Source organism: Thalassophryne amazonica, chromosome 2, assembly GCF_902500255.1.
Source record: "Thalassophryne amazonica chromosome 2, fThaAma1.1, whole genome shotgun sequence".
Taxonomy (NCBI): domain Eukaryota; kingdom Metazoa; phylum Chordata; class Actinopteri; order Batrachoidiformes; family Batrachoididae; genus Thalassophryne; species Thalassophryne amazonica.
Window position 1 is genome coordinate 48415728 of NC_047104.1, and position 15639 is coordinate 48431366.

At 42.0% G+C, this 15639-nt stretch overlaps 1 long non-coding RNA gene across 1 annotated transcript; it reads left to right on the forward strand.

The window, feature by feature from the left end:
* Nucleotides 1–2044: 2044 nt before the first annotated feature.
* On the forward strand, nt 2045–10991 carry LOC117502173. Its single transcript, XR_004558205.1, has 3 exons — nt 2045–2125; nt 5338–5344; nt 10979–10991. It is a non-coding gene; the product is annotated as an uncharacterized LOC117502173 (long non-coding RNA).
* The last annotated feature ends 4648 nt before the right edge of the window (nt 10992–15639 follow it).

A 15639-nucleotide genomic window follows, 5' to 3' on the forward strand; every position in this document is an offset into this window, starting at 1 on the left:
TTTTTTCAAAAACTATATGGATTTCATTCATATGTTTTTACGTCAGACATGCTTGAACCCTCGTGCGCATGCGTGAGTTTTTCCACGCCTGTCGGTGACGTCATTCGCCTGTGAGCACTCCTTGTGGGAGGAGTCGTCCAGCCCCTTGTCGGAATTCCTTTGTCTGAGAAGTTGCTGAGAGACTGGCGCGTTGTTTGATCAAAATTTTTCTAAACCTGTGAGACACATCGAAGTGGACATGGTTCGAAAAATTAAGCTGGTTTTCAGTGAAAATTTTAACGGCTGATGAGAGATTTTGAGGTGAGACTGTCGTTTTAAGGACTTTTCACGGTGCGAGACGTCGCGCAGCGCTCTCAGCCGCCGTCATCAGCCTGTTCAAGCTGAAAACCTCCACATTTCAGGCTCTATTGATCCAGGACGTCGTGAGAGAACAGAGAAGTTTCAGAAGAAGTCGGTTTCAGCATTTTATCCGGATATTCCACTGTTAAAGGAGATTTTTTTAATGAAAGACGTGCGGACGGGTCCGCGCGTCGGGACGCAGCCGACGCGGTGCGGCGGCACAGGAAAAACACCTCCGTGTTGATAACCATTTGTAAAATCCAGGCGGCTTTTGATGGCTTTCAGTGGAGTGAGTATATGAGAAATTGTTTAACAGGCAGGACATGTTCCAACTTGTCCTTAAGGCTTTCAACAGAGGTGTTTTTTTCCTGTGGCGGAGCGTCGCGGCGGCTGCGTCCCGACGCGCGGACCCGTCCGCACGTCTTTCATTAAAAAAAATCTCCTTTAACAGTGGAATATCCGGATAAAATGCTGAAACCGACTTCTTCTGAAACTTCTCTGTTCTCATCACGACGTCCTGGATCAATAGAGCCTGAAATGTGGAGGTTTTCAGCTTGAACAAGGCTGATGACGCTGCCTGAGAGCGCTGCGCGACGTCTCGCACCGTGAAAAGTCCTTAAAGCGACAGTCTCACCTCAAACTCTCTCATCAGCCGTTAAAATTTTCACTGAAAACCAGCTTAATTTTTCGAACCGTGTCCACTTCGATGTGTCTCACAGGTTTAGAAAAAATTTTGATCAAACAACGCGCCAGTCTCTCAGCAACTTCTCAGACAAAGGAATTCCGACGAGGGGCTGGACGACTCCTCCCACAAGGAGTGCTCACAGGCGAATGACGTCACCGACAGGCGTGGAAAAACTCACGCATGCGCACGAGGGTTCAAGCATGTCTGACGTAAAAACATATGAATGAAATCCATATAGTTTTTGAAAAAAATAAAAAGGACCGTTACTTTATTGACAGCCCTCGTATGTTATAGGACATCTTAACAGGCAAGCGTCAAAATGAGAAGCTTCCCAGACCAGCCAGAATATCTCCTCAAAGATAACAGGACCATAAACTCAGAACCTTGACAGGATCACAGGTCTTAGGTTTCTAACACAACCACTTTGTGTTAGAAAGAACATTATTTTATCCACATATGAAAAGTTCTAGTTTTTGTGAGGACCAAAAAAGGACATTGTATATTGCAATCTAACCTGTAACATTTTCCCTTTCAAGTGAAGTGTGTTAACTGTTGTGTAAAATGCTATTTCTTGTTAATGCTTTTTTATGGTGAAACGATTTGTCCTGTAATCAATTGCTCATTTGTAGGATGTGTTTCTGGAACTCTAATAATCTTGTATTCAGTTAAAAGGAACCTAAGAACAAAATGTATGTTTAATGTCTAAGTATTTGAATTATTTCCGCTGACTCTTTCTCCATCTGAAGTTTTTGACTTTCTCTAGATGAAATCACACATACAATTGGGCAGAGTTTTATGACGTGGAGTCCACTTTAAAAGGTCCAGAACAGAGTCTCTTGTTTCTCTTGCTGTTCTGTCTCTTCTGTTTTTTCTTTTTTCTTTAACTTTTTCTAAATTCACAAATAGTTTTAATCCAGCTTCACAAGTTTTTTGAAGACACCAGAGTACCAATTATTAACAAACAACTAAGCCTTTCAGCCATGGGTCATGCGAGTCAAGACGGACCTGCTGAGCGCTTCATCTGTCCTGCCGGCAAACCAAGCTGAAACCACGCCTGGGATCACCAGGGAAAAACAGTGGTTCAACCCCAGAACCAGGGAAGTTCAGGCCAAACCCGGCCATCAGCGATGGACGAGGTCGGATTGTTCCACATCTTCAAAGGATCAGCTAAGTGACCCGTTAAAGGTTCCAGCAGGGCTTTGTTACGTGGTACAAGGTGGCTTCATACAGTTTTGTGTGATAATATTCTTAATAATAATAACTGGCTTCAAAAGTCATCACTAAATTCCAATCTGAGTTATTTGCTTAATTCCTGAAACTTCTTTTGCTCCTTTAACTTTCAAAGTCTCATGAGTAACAAAATGTGTCCATAATAAAACTACAACCCCAATTCCAATAAAGTTGGGACATTGTGTAAAATGTAAATAAAAACAGAAGACAATGATTTGCAAATCCTCTTCAACCTATATTCAATTGAATACACCACAAAGACAAGATATTTAATGTTTAAAGTGATAAATTTTGTTTTTGTGCAAATATTTGCTAATTTTTAAATGGATACCTGCATCACGTTTCAAAAACGCTGGGACAGTGGTATGTTTACCACTGTGTTACATCACCTTTCCTTCTAACAAAACTCATTAAGCATTTGGGAACTGAGGACACTAATTGTTGAAGCTTTGTAGGTGGAATTCTTTGCCATTCTTGCTTGATGTACGACTTCAGTTGTTCAACAGTCTGGAGTCTCCGTTGTTATATTTTGCGCTTCATAATGCACCACACATTTTCAATGTGCGACAGGTCTGGACTGCAGGCAGACCAGTCTAGTACCTGCAGTCTTTTACTACGAAGCCACGCTGTTGTAACACATCATGTAACATGTCGCTTGACATTGTCTTGCAGAAATAAGCAGGGACGTCCCTGAAAAAGACATTGCTTGGATGGCAGCATGTGTTGCTCCAAAACCTGGATGTACCTTTCAGCGTTGATGGTGCCATCACAGATGTGTAAGTTGCCCATGCCATGGGCACTAACACACCCCCATACCATCACAGATGCTGGCTTTTGAACTTTGCGCTGGTAACAATCTGGATGGTGTTTTTCCTCTTTTGTCCGGAGGACAAGGCGCAAATGATTTCCAAAAACAACTTGAAATGTGGACTCAGACCACAGCACAATTTTCCACTTTGCGTCTGTCCATTTCAAATGAGCTCGGGCCCAGAGGAGGCAGCGGCATTACTGGATGTTGTTGATGTATGGCTTTCACTTTACATGGTAGTGTTTTAACTTGCACTTGTGGATGTAGTGACGAACTGTGTTAACTGACAATAGTTTTCTGAAGTGTTCCTGAGCCCTTTACACAATGATGATGGTTTTTAATGCAGTGCCGCCTGAGGGATCGAAGGTCATGGGCATTCAATGTTGGTTTTCGGCCTTGCCGCGTACGTGTAGAAAGTTCTCCAGATTCTCTTAATCTTCTGATTATATTATGGACTGTAGATGATGGAATCCCTAAATTCCTTGCAATTGAAAGTTGAGAAACATTGTTCTTAAGCTGTGGGACTATTTTTTCACATAGTTGTTCACAAAGTGGTGATCCAGCTGATCCTTTTGGGGATGCTCCTTTTATTCGCAATCATGACAATCACAATGAGTGTCCTCAGTTCACAAATGCTTATTAGTGTCGTTAGAAGGAAAGGTGATGTAACACAGTGGTAAACATACCACTGTCCCAGCTTTTTTGAAACGTGTTGCAGGCATCCATTTCAAAAAGAGCAAATATTTGCACAAAAACAATAAAGTTCATCAGTTTGAACATTAAATATCTTGTCTTTGTGGTGTATTCAATTGAATATAGGTTGAAGAGGATTTTCAAGTTATTGAATTCTGTTTTTATTTACAACGTCCCAAATTCATTGGAATTGGGGTTGTATTTAATTATTGTCCATATCCTCAAAATGCCAGTAAACTTCTTTTTTTGTATTTTTAAATAAAATGTAAATATTTCAGCTGTGGTTTTATTGTGTTGTGGTGGAAATAGTGTTGGTCAATCATATCCTAGACGTTTAAAACATGGCTAGGCCCAGTCCAATTTAATCCAATCTTGACTTTAACAATTCAATATTTAAACTTGCTACATTACATGTTGCTGCCGTGTGTGGCCAAAGTTTAGTTTAACAACTGCAAATTATTATTTTTATTTATGCTACACTGAAACAAAGTGGTGTGGCTGTTTCAAGATGCACAATAAGGAAGCACTTGAAAAAAAAGGGCTCATGAAAGTCTGCTAACGAGTCTTTCATTGGATTCAGGTGTGTTGGAGCAGGGAGACAACTAAGAGTGTCAGGAAGGTGGCTCTCGAGGACCTAACTTGGCCACCCCTGCACTATGTTATCAGAAAATACTGCAGGAAAATTTGCACTCAGCCCGGAAGCTGCACATGGGTTGTACTTGGATGTTCCAACATGACAATGATCCAAAACACAAGGCCAAGTCGACCTGTTGTTGGCTACAGCAGAATAAAATGAAAGTTCTGGAGTGGCTATCTCAGTCTCCTGACCTCAGTATCACTGAGCCACTCTGCAGAGATCTCAAACATGCAGTTCATGTAAGACAGCCCAGGAATTTACAGGAACTGGATGCTTTTTGCCAACAAGAATAGGCAGCTTTACCATCAGAGAAAATAAAGCACGTCATCCACAACTACCACAAAAGACCCAAAGCTGTCATTGATTTTAAGAACTGGGGTATGTAAGTTTTACATCAGGGCCATTTGTGTAGTTTCTGTTGTCATTATGATTTCAAAAGAGTGAAGCCTCAGTCCCACCAAATAATAAACCATGAATAATGAGCCACACATGGGTGTGTCAGTGATTATTTGAAGAATGATCCATGTTTTAAGCTATCACGTATCTGTTATGAAGAAGCCTCGCATGTGCCAGGTATCAGCCTCTAGTGAGCCACGACTAACCTGTCATTTGAACGCCGCCCAGCCTTGAATGGCTTGTGTCGCCGCATATGATCCACGTCAAGCCACATATGATCCATGTAGCGCCATGTAACGTGACATTGGTGCACGTTTAGGCATGGGTTTGGTCCAAACCTCCAGCCCTCCCACACTTGGTCCCTTTAAAGTGTGGGTTTTCAATTCACAGCACCCATTCAAGATGTTGTCACATTTTTTAAACAGAGTCTAAAAAAAGATGCTGCACTAAGTGAGTACATGCTCCCGTGCCAGGGGATACAAATTCTGACAGGGATAACTACTTTGTCACAACACTGACCGGTGTGTGCATCCGTGTACCAGGCTGCAGTTCACCTGTGTTCCAGAGTCATTAAATGCAGCAGTTCTGTGTGTTCACCCAGCTCTCTGTGACCAAAAAAAAAAAGAAGACACCACAATGAGGTGGCCACTTTAATTATATACACCCGCAACTGTGGATCACTTCCGCCCCAAAAAAGAAAACAAACAAACAAAAAACCAAACAACACATCCATAACCAGACCAGCTAGAACCAAACCTGGACAGTCACCTCTGTGCTTCCTCTCGCTGGCTTTATTTCTGCCATGGCTTACGGTCATCTTGACACCGTGATCCAACTTTTAACTTTGTGTTTGTCCATTAATGTCTGCAAAATCACTCTTTTGCACGCTCGCGTTCTGTGTTCCTGGACAGTCCCTTTTGTGCTCCTTCTCGCTGGCTTTATTTCTTCCACGGCTTTAAACACACAGTCATTTTGACACTGTGATCCAACTTTTAACTTTGTGTTTGTCCGTTATTGACTGCAAAACCACTCTTTTGTATGCTGGCATTTTGCGTAAATGCTTGTCTTCAGTACGAGTCATTATGCCAGTATGCACACACAGCGGAGCTCATCTGATCCATAACAAGATGTTAAATCTATGATGCTTTTACAGCTGCTTATAAAGAAGGAATGAACATGCAACTGTTTTACCAAGCTATTAAAATGTTACAAATAGTTACTTTTTAACCCTCTGGGGCCGACGCCGTCGTGTATGATGGCTAAGACCAAGCTTTACTAAATTAAAAATAACGTTTGAATGATATGAGATAGAAACTTACTTTTTTTTTTGCTGAAAAGTTGACTTTCGAGCCAGCCATCGGCCATCTTTGTACTCCTCATAGAAGCTGTGCGATGACGTGCACAATGTGAGTGTCAAATTGGAATTGGGTCACCGTCACATGGTTTTCCAAAATCCAATCGTAGGGGAGATTTACCTCACGTGAAAAGCCAAAGATCGTTTTCAGGAGTGATGTGTTACTAGTTGGCCCATTTGAATAGCCCCCTGGGTGTTCCAATGAGTACATACTATTAGTACATACTCAGTGTGCCCTGCGCCATTACGCACAGCGATCAGTGAAAGCAGGAGCAGATGGAGAGCCTCTGATGACAATCTCACGTGCTCAAACAAAGAGTGTGTAACTATCAGGATTGCTCCACTTGTTTGCATGTGAATGTTACTGGATAACTCTGTTGCTTTCTCTGCGTAAAGCACTGTTTACCATATCAATGGACAACAAAATGCATAGACCATTTTGTATCTATTGTTCAAAATGTGCATTTGTGTTTATTGTTTGAACCTTTTTGTTGTACAATCTTTCACACAAGACCTCAAATTACCTTTATAAAGTGTCAAAACAGTTGTTTATTATAGTTTGCTGTGTGTTTTGAATAAATGTGTGTGGAAAATTATTTTTCGCTTTATTTTTTCCTTGCCTATTTTTGATTGTAAACCTTTATTATGCTTATAAAACACAACAAAAAACATATATATTCTGAAAGCACAGGTTGTCCTGAAAAAAAAGACATAAAATGATTGTGGGATGCAGGGAGAGCTGTTAACAGCAATAATAAAACATTTATGTAAGGCAAGTGAACTGTCCAAAAAATGCCCTCGGACCCCAGAGGGTTAAACTGTTCCAAATATATTTTCCACCTCATGGAGCAGGATAAAGAGAAAAAAGGGGTGCAGATGAAACAGTCCTCTGTGATTCCAGAAACGATTAGAGGTGTTTTCAACTGCCAAGCTCTGACAGAAAATGATTAATCCGCTTCAAAATAATTATTTTATACGATGTACAAAGCAGGTGGAATTGTCATGTGCAGGAGGGCTGAGCCTGTCCAAAATAGCTTGTCCTGTCCTTGTAGCTGCCACGTTCTTGGATAATGGGCATTTGACATCCTCGTCCTCACCACACACATGCCTCTAAAATCCTAAAATCCTCATTTGTCTTTGTTTTACCTTGTATACAAACTGCCCCACGCTGTTGTTGCTAAATTTTGACCTTCTTGGAATTAGCGTCACTCTCAGAGACGAGCCTCGTTAGCTGAATATTCTGCCTCTAAGAGCCTTGCAGAGCCACTATTATCCCACAATTGTTGAATACCTCCTCTTGTACCAAAAAACAAAACAAAACAAACAAACAAAAAAAATGCTGTGTGGCTCATTATTCACTGGTCATTATTTGGTGGGACCAGAACGTCAGCACAATTGTTTGACAATAAATGGCTTCACACAACCACTAACCACGAGTGAACAAAAAGATTTTTGTGATATCATTCATATTCTCTTAAAAAATCACCAATAAATCAATAAATAAATGAATAATTCTGCCAGATTATGTAAACCTTTGCACACAACTATATATATATATATATATATATATATATATATATATATATATATATATATATATATATATATATATATACATATATATATATACAGTAGTGTTCAGAATAATAGTAGTGCTATGTGACTAAAAAGATTAATCCAGGTTTTGAGTATATTTCTTATTGTTACATGGGAAACAAGGTACCAGTAGATTCAGTAGATTATCACAAATCCAACAAGACCAAGCATTCATGATATGCACACTCTTAAGGCTAAAAAAAAGTTGAAAAGGGGGTGTTCACAATAATAGTAGCATCTGCTGTTGACGCTACAAACCAAAACTATTATGTTCAAACTGCTTTTTTAGCAACCCTGTGAATCACTAAACTAGTATTTAGTTGTATAACCACAGTTTTTAATGATTTCTTCACATCTGCGAGGCATTAATTTTGTTGGTTTGGAACCAAGATTTTGCTCATTTACTAGTGTGCTTGGGGTCATTGTCTTGTTGAAACACCCATTTCAAGGGCATGTCCTCTTCAGCATAAGGCAACATGACCTCTTCAAGTATTTTAACATATCCAAACTGATCCATAATACCTGGTATGCGATATATAGGCCCAACACCATAGTAGGAGAAACATGCCCATATCATGATGCTTGCACCACCATGCTTCACTGTCTTCACTGTGAACTGTGGCTTGAATTCAGAGTTTGGGGATTGTCTCACAAACTGTCCAAAAAGAACAATTTTACTCTCATCAATCCACAAAATATCCTCCATTTCTCTTTAGGCCAGTTGATGTGTTCTTTGGCAAATTGTAACCTCTTCTGCACATGTCTTTTATTTAACAGAGGGACTTTGTGGGGGATTCTTGTAAATAAATTAGCTTCACACAGGCGTCTTCTAACTGACACAGCACTTACAGCTAACTCCAGACTGTCTTTGATCATCCTGGAGCTGATCAGTGGGTGAGCCTTTGCCATTCTGGTTATTCTTCTATCTAATTTGATGGTTGTTTTCCATTTTCTTCCACGCGTCTGTTTTTTTTTGTTTTTTTGTTTTTTTTTGTCCATTTTAAAGCATTGGAGATCATTGTAGATGAACAGCCTATAATTTTTTGTACCTGCGTATAAGTTTTCCCCTCTCCAATCAACTTTTTAATGAAACTACGCTGTTCTTCTGAACAATGTCTTGAACGTCCCATTTTCCTCAGGCTTTCAAAGAGAAAAACATGTTCAACAGGTGCTGGCTTCATCCTTAAATAGGGGAGACCTGATTCACACCTGTTTGTTCCACAAAATTGATGAACTCACTGACTGAATGCCACACTACTACTATTGTGAACACCCCCTTTTCTACTTTTTTTTACTAATAGCCCAATTTCATAGCCTTATTATAAAATTATAGGCTGTTCATTTACAATGATCTCCAATGCTTTAAAATGGACAGAAAAAAAACAGAGACGTGTGGAAGAAAACGGAAAACAACCATCAAAATAGATTAATTTCTTCTCTACAAGAGTCAAGACAGAAGTCAGACTACCAGAGCAAGAATTTTAGCTGAGGAAGCTTCTGCGATTTGAAGCGAATGTCCTCACGTCAAGCAACCCAGTCCAGTCGAAGATTCAAGCTTCTCTATTATGGACCCCATCCATCCTCCCTTGAATACGGTGCAGTCGTCCTGTCCCCTTTGCAGAAGAGCAACCCCAGAATATGATGTTTCCACCCCATGCTTCACAGTTGGGATGGTTTTCTTGGGGTTGTTTTCATCCTCCAAACATGGTAAGTGGAGTTGATTCCAAAAAGCTCTATTTTGGTCTCATCTGACCACATGACCTTCTCCCATGCCTCCTCTGGATCATCCAGATGGTCGCTGGTGAACTTCCAACAGGCCTGGACATGTGCTGGCTTGAGCAGGGGGACCTTGCTGCCCTGCAGGATTTTAAACCATGACAGCATGATGTGTTACTAATGTAATCTTTGTGACTGTGGTCCCAGCTCTCTTCAGGTCATTGACCAGGTCCTCCTGTGTAGTTCTGAGCTTTCTCACAATCATCCTTACCCCACAAAGTGAGATCTTGTATGGAATCCCAGACCGAGGGAGATTGACAGTCATCTTGTGTTTCTTCCACTTTCTAAAAAATAATCATAACAGTTGTCTTCTTCCAAGCTGCTTGCCTGTTGTCCTGTAGTTCTTCCCAGCCTTGTGCAGGTCTACAATTTTGTCACTGGTATCCTTAGACAGCTCTTTGGTCTTGGCTATGGTGGACAGGTTGGAGTGTGATTGATTGAGTGTGTGAACAGGTGTCTTTTATACAGGTAACAAGTTCAAATAGGTGCAATTAATACAGGTAAAGACTGCATATATATATATATATTCATGTTCCTGATTAGCAACATGAACATAAACATTATCCCTGCATGAGAAAGCATGCTACTGAATCACTGCAATTCAGCACATGGAGCATCTCTCTCCTTCCATTCTTTTCTCTGCTTAAGGCCGGGTTCACACGGCAGGATATTTAGGCAGATATCGGACCTGATCTTCCCCTCCCGACAATCTTAAGGATGCCCCAACAACCGTGATGACGTGTGTGGTGTGTTACGAGCGCTCTGATCTATTCGGAAGGAAGTCAGGAGCACTCCGATCGCAAATCGGGAATATTAAACATGTTGGATTTTTTTGGCCCAATATCGCAGCGTGTGTTGTGTCCTCCGACCACAAACAAGCACACAGCCTGCTGAATGTGACGTGCAGCCAATCAGAAAGTGAGGTGACAGACGCAGGGAGTGGAAAATAAAATCAAAACAGCTGTTCTGACTTACTAGAAAGTCCGGTGGTTACGCTGTCTCCACTCCTTTAACGAACACCTTTTCTTTTTCTTTTTGTATAATTTTCTTTACATCTGTTTTAAATAGTCCACAAAGTACCTCCGTTTGTTTACTCTGAAGTCATGTTTAATCTCGAGAGATTTTGCGAGATTTCCTGTCTGAGCTGTGAATGTTCGTGTGTGAAATCTGTTCATGTGTGGTGTTTGTGTGTGGTTTTATCTTCACATGTGTTGTCTCTCAGGTTTTGGAAACCTAAAGATAATTTTAAGATCCTGCCGTGTGAACCAGGCTTAAGACACTCTTAGGCTTCTCCCTCCTCTTAACAGTTTTCACCTAAAGCCTGGGCTGTATGAACACACACACACACACAGCCATCATGTCATCCATAAGTCCAGCACCTGCTCTGCACACACATGCACATGCACGTGAGGTTAGTAGCGCTGGGAAGGAGACGACAAGTGCAGATGTGATTGCATGACTGAGTGAGTGGCCACACTGATGCCGTCTTGGACACATATGGCGTGAGTCCGGTCCACACGGTGGTTGTACTCCGTTGTCCAGTACCAGCAGGTCCTGTGCAAAGGGAGGAACACAGCGCTCCCTACCAATCTGGTCCCTTGTTTGCCATCCAGGCATTTGGACATCAGGCAGTCTTCAGTGTCTTTTATGGCCATCTGACGGCAGTCTGTGTCATCTACCTGTTGTCTACATGTGCTTTGGATGCCATCATGCAGGTCTGGACAATGTAATCTGGTTGCATTCTGACACTGCTGGCCATGCCTCTTTCCCTCCAGATTGCGTCCGATTATGGCAATATTTGCCATTTCAGCCTGGTTCCTGCACAATCTGGCTATGTGTGATGGGGTTTTAGAATTTTCCCTTGGTAAGATAAAAGTTATTCACAAAGCATCTAAGGCCTTACATGGGCAGTGCCAAGGGGGCACTAGGGGGTGCTAGTGCTCCCCTGGATTTGTCATAGCATCCCCAAGAAAATAAGTCCTCATTTATTATTTTACTTTAATTTCATCCCATGTTTTTAAGGCCTTCTCCACACTGACGGAGCTGTTTTTAACTCACTATTCCTAACCCTACTCCCTCCCCCAACCCTAACTTTAACCATAACCTAATCTTACTCCTTCCCCCCAACCTAACCATAACCACCCCGACCGCTCCGCTTCACTTTTAATTTTGTGCAGGCATCACGGAATCAATGAGAATGAATTCGTGCTGCCATGACGAAAATGAGCCGCTTTTCATCACAATATCACGAACCAATAGACTGATGTATATTTCGTGCTGCTGAAGCACGACTTGCCGTGAGACCAAGTTGGTTCATAACGGCTGATTGAGCAGCTATGCGTGCTCGCATGTGCATGGGACGCAGCGCATGTGCCATTGTTAGCTACTGGACATTGCTGGCATGGGCCAAACCTTCCCGTGCGCACAGGATCCATCAGATGCAGCCTTTCCAGGGAACTTTAATTTCTTTGACGGTTGGATTATGGCATGGGATTTATTTTTGCTGTGGTTGTTTGCAGCACACGGGAGCTGGGTGAGAGGATTTTAACCACAGGCTGTGGTCCCGGCTCCACGTCCACCTTGCACTGTGAAACACTCCTGGGCCATTGCTGGAGGTGAGATTCATGTTTATTAATGTGGTTATGGCCTGGCAAAACAGTTCCATGGCATACTTCCTACAGAGTTTAGATGTTGATCAAGTAATAATATGTATATTCCAGCGGTGAGATCCATTCAGCTCCGTGCCTGACGCGTGCAATAACGCATTATTGTGCATGCGACCACAGAGAGGCGCAGTGGAACACAGTGCTTTTGGTCTGATTGTGTGCTGTTCACATTCACTGTACCTGATGAATGCGTGCTACATACATGTTATTACATATCAGCATTTCCTTTGCCCTCCGTGGCTGAAGTCAAGTGGAGGTGGACATACGTGGCACAAGCAGCACATGCTGGTAGGCTTTGCTGTGACCGAATGATCTCAGAGCTCAATCGACCACGATCAGATCATTTCAAATGCTGTTATGATGCCGCCAGAATATGTAGATTGAGATCATATGATGCCAAAACTGCACACAGACTGCTGTAAGATGTGCGTCCTATCTCAGTGGCACCAAGAGTGTTTTCAACATGTGTAACACACTTGGGACAGCCGAGCAAATGGGACCAAATATGTAGATGCTCACAGACTGCCATCCGTCGGTCTTCAGACCACATCTCAGTACTTCCCGACTGTGGCCGGATATGTCATTCTGACGCCATTCGGTCTCAATCGGTGTATGTGTCATGGGGTATAAGAAATGTCTACGAATTTGGGGAATTCTAAGATTTTTCTTTTACCCAGATTATTAAACATGAAACTCACCTCCAGCACGGAACCAGGACAGCGCAGAGCGCACAAGATCCAAACCACAGCCTGTAGTGAAAAGCCTCTCACCAGGCGGCTGTGTGCTGCAAATAACCATGCAAAAATGAAATCCCATGTGATATTCCAATAAATGTTCGCTGAAAAGGCTGTGTCTGACGCATGGTGTCACACTGCTACAAACTTTCAGCAAAGGTGTCCAGTGGCACATGCACAGGGCTGGAATTGTCACTCAGCTGTATGCATGTGTGTGTTCATAATGGCTGCATGAGCCATTAAGCATGCGCGCCGGGCACACCTGTACGCATGCCACTGGACACTTTTGCTAAACGTTTGCTGACAGTGGGCCAAGCAGTCACACCGTGCTGTCAAATGCAGCTTTGACACATATGGCATGAGTCTGGTCCATACGTTGGTTGTCCTCCGGTGTCCAGTACCGGCAGGGACTGTGCAAAGGGAGGAACACAGTGCTCTCTCCCACTCCGGTCCCGTGTTTGCCATCCAGACGTTTGGACATTGGGCAGTCTTCAGCGCTTATTATGGCTGTGTGATGGCAGTCTGTGTCATCTACCTGTCGTCCACATATGCTTTGGATGCATATGTGGACGTGCAGCTGTAGATGAGGTAATCTGTATGCATTCTGACACAGCTGACCATGCTTCAGTTTCGGCCTGGTTCCTGCACATTCTTGCTATATGTGATGGGAGCTTTACAATGATCTCACTAAGAGCTACTTTTAGCCTTAGGATGCCATCAATGGTACATCCCATGGAAGAGTTTGGTCTTCCATGATAGCTGGATAGTGTAGTAATAGAGTTGCTGCCTTTGAAACAACAGGTCTTTGGCTCAAACCCCAGTTAGAACACAAATCCAGTATGGGTTTCCAGGCTAGACCCTCCATGCTTCTCCTCTAGACTACCTCAAAACATGAGCAAGACATATAAATAAAGCCATACTGCCTTGGATGGACGCCATATACACGTGTATGGCATACACACATGTATGGCTTGCATGCATGTGTATGGCTTCCATCACACAGAAACCAGGGAGAGATAACATTTGTTGTTTAGTATGCTTATGTATTTTGGGTCAAGGATGAATGCTGTGAAAACAGATTGTTGATAGGACAAATATTTTTGAGAAATTAGCGATTTTAGCTAACCAGTAAGCAATGGACATTGTGCTGCAATGCACGATGGGAGTTTGGGGTTTTAAATGTTGTTATTGTGGTTCATGTTAGTTTATCAGTGGTGTTACTGTTATTAGTTTATTGTCCTTTTGTAGTTCAGTTGGTTTAGTTAAAGGGTCCCTGCCATGCTATGACGTTTTTACATATTCTTGAAGAATAAAAAAAGCTTTTTCCACATGTTGTCTTTGTTTTTTTTACCATAAAATTACACCGAACAAGTATTTAGACGTTTCGTTACCCATCTGAGAATCTGCATTTTCCGCCTCTGAGTTGACCTACTTTTTCGCTGCGACGGATGTGACGTCATTCAAGTAGATGTCTCACAGCGCCACTCTGTTTACCAACACAGCAGACACAGACAGCAAAGGCACAGGCACGCTGTGCTGCTGAAATATTTTTTTTCATACACAAACACACCGTGCCAGGAATAAATGATCATTTATAAGAAAGTGGTGAGTGAACAAACCATTCAGCAGCTTATATTGTCCTCCTCAGCGCTGCTGTTGTCAGCTGACAGCGGAGCTTCATCCTCTTTCTGTCGCATTCGGCTGGAACATACATGGTTTGGAGCCGCACATTATTTTTACCATGGCTTCCTTTCATCAGAAACTTCCTCATCTTCTTCAAAAACAATCGATATGTCACTTAAATCTTCACTATAATCGCGCACTATGCCTTCGCTGTCTGTGTCTGCCATGTTGGTAAACACAGCGGCACTGCGAGACATCTACTCGAATGATGCCACATCCGTCGCAGCGAAAAAGTAGGTCAACTCAGAGGTGGAAAATTCAAATTTTCAGATGAGTAACGAAATGTCTAAATACTTGTTCAGTGTAATTTTATGGTAAAAAAACAAAGGCAACATGTGGAAAAAGCTTTTTTATTCTTCAAGACTATGTAAAAACGTCATAGCATGGCAGGGACACTTTAAGTTTTATTTTGCTGTCATGTTGCTGTTACCATGAGTGACTTAAGTGTCCCGGTACAGTAAGTAAAAAGTGTTTTGCTTTTAATGTCTTCCACCACCATCTCTGTTTGTCAAATTAAAAGCACCTGCTTAGAGAAGAATGCAGAAAAGACAAAAAGCTCTGTGTGTACGTGCAATTTTGAACACACACAAAGTGGGAAGAGCTGACATTTTCCATTCGGTATGTTTATGTATTTTGGGGCAAAGATGAATGGTGCCAAAACCGAACGTTGATAGGACTAACATTGTATTAGCTAACAACACTGACGTATGTATGTGCTATGTACCACAGGCTTTTAAGGTGGCAGTAATTAAACCATTACTTAAAAAGCCATCACTTGACCCAGCTATCTTAGCTAATTATAGGCCAATCTCCAACCTTCCTTTTCTCTCAAAAATTCTTGAAAGGGTAGTTGTAAAACAGCTAACATCATCTGCAGAGGAATGGTCTATTTGAAGAGTTTCAGTCAGGTTTTAGAATTCATCATAGTACAGAAACAGCATTAGTGAGGGTTACAAATGATCTTCTTATGGCCTCAGACAGTGGACTCATCTCTGTGCTTGCTCTGTTAGACCTCAGTGCTGCTTTTGATACTGTTGACCAT